Source organism: Piliocolobus tephrosceles, chromosome 16 (genome assembly GCF_002776525.5).
Source record: "Piliocolobus tephrosceles isolate RC106 chromosome 16, ASM277652v3, whole genome shotgun sequence".
NCBI classification, from domain to species: domain Eukaryota; kingdom Metazoa; phylum Chordata; class Mammalia; order Primates; family Cercopithecidae; genus Piliocolobus; species Piliocolobus tephrosceles.
Genome location: NC_045449.1, coordinates 76,867,349 through 76,869,020, shown reverse-complemented (window position 1 = coordinate 76,869,020; position 1,672 = coordinate 76,867,349). Strand labels below are relative to the sequence as shown.

The 1,672-nt window shown below is 54.8% G+C and overlaps 1 protein-coding gene across 11 annotated transcripts in view; it reads left to right on the top strand.

Moving 5' to 3' along the window:
* B3GNTL1 (UDP-GlcNAc:betaGal beta-1,3-N-acetylglucosaminyltransferase like 1) overlaps positions 1-1,672 on the top strand; it is a 127,379-nt gene that overhangs the window by 46,554 nt on the left and 79,153 nt on the right. The gene's annotated exons all lie outside the window — the stretch shown is intronic.

The window sequence follows — 1,672 nt, the reverse complement described above, 5'->3', positions numbered from 1 at the left end:
AGGTTCCTCTCAACTTCCCTCAGGTTTGTTGGATGATCTGAATGTTCTAAGGCCGTTTTGCTGGAATAAGAGACATAAATATGGGTCTTTTAGTTCATCTTAGTGTTCAGCTTAAAAACAAATATCCTTCCAATGACATTCCTCTTATTTCTTCTATCGAGTATATTTGTGCCTTCAAATGACATACTGAAACCTTTGCTGTTCTTCCACTTAAAATGTGTTCTTTGTCATGAGATAGAATATACCCACAGAAACATGCATAAAACATAAATATCCACTTTACAAGTTAATTATGAAGCAGATATTTGTGTAGCTACCACTCGATCAGTCAGTGCTATTGCCGGCACCTTAGGGGGACTGTCCCGTCCACGTCCCCACCTCGACTTCCCCTCAAAAAGTGACCGCTCTTCTGATCTTCAGGGTTTTAATGTTGTTGCTTTTGTGGTTTATATCCGTGGTCCCCGGCCTTCTCGGCACCAGGGACAGGTTTTGTGGAAGACGATGTTTTCACAGACCCGTGGTGGGGGTGTGGTTTCGGGACGAAGCGGGTCCACCTCAGGCCGTCGGCGTGTGTTAGATTCTCGTAAGGAGTCTGTGACCTGGATTCCTGGTGTGCGCAGTTCACAGCGGAGGTTGAGCTACTGTGAGGGTCTAACGCAGCCGCTGCTCTGACAGGAGGGCAGCTCGGGCCGTGGTGCTTGTCCAACCACCGCTCACTCCTGCAACCTGGATTCCTCGTATGCCCCGTTCCTGGTGGAGTTGGAGCTGCTATGAGGGTCTAAGGCAGCCGCTGCTCTGACAGGACGATGAGCTCAGGCTGTGACGCTCGCCCGGCCGCCGCTCACTCCTGCTGTGTGGCCTGGTCCATGGCCCGGTACCAGCCCACTGCCTGGGGGTTGGGACCCCTGGTACACATTGTGTGTGCATTTCTTAAGTAATATGGTTTATTTGGCTGGGTTTTGAATTTAAATAAGTGGAAAATACCATGTATATTCTTGTGTCTTGCTTCTGTCACTGAACATTAGGCTTGTGAAATTCATGGTGTGTTCAGCGGCTGAACGGCATTAAAACTAACGTGCACAATTCATTTACCTGCGATTCTCGCTGTTGGGTTCTTTCCACATGTGAACATGCTGCCGTCAGCACGTCTGACTGTGAGTGGGGCTTTTCCTACCCAAGTAGTCAGACGTCAGGGTCTTAGGGAAGCTTGTCTTCCGCTTTGCTGGGAGATGCCAGACGGTCCCCTCCACAGTGGTGGCAGGTCCTCGCCTCAGACGGTCCCTCCACGGTGGTGGCAGGTCCTCGCGTCAGACGGTCCCTCCACGGTGGTGGCAGGTCCTCGCGTCAGACGGTCCCTCCACGGTGGTGGCAGGTCCTCGCGTCAGACGGTCCCTCCACGGTGCTGGCAGGTCCTCGCCTCAGACGGTCCCTCCACGGTGCTGGCAGGTCCTCGCGTCAGACGGTCCCTCCACGGTGGTGGCAGGTCCTCGCCTCGGACGGTCCCTCCACGGTGCTGGCAGGTCCTCGCCTCAGACGGTCCCTCCACGGTGGTGGCAGGTCCTCGCGTCAGACGGTCCCTCCACGGTGCTGGCAGGTCCTCGCCTCAGACGGTCCCTCCACGGTGCTGGCAGGTCCTCGCGTCAGACGGTCCCTCCACGGTGGTGGCAGGTCC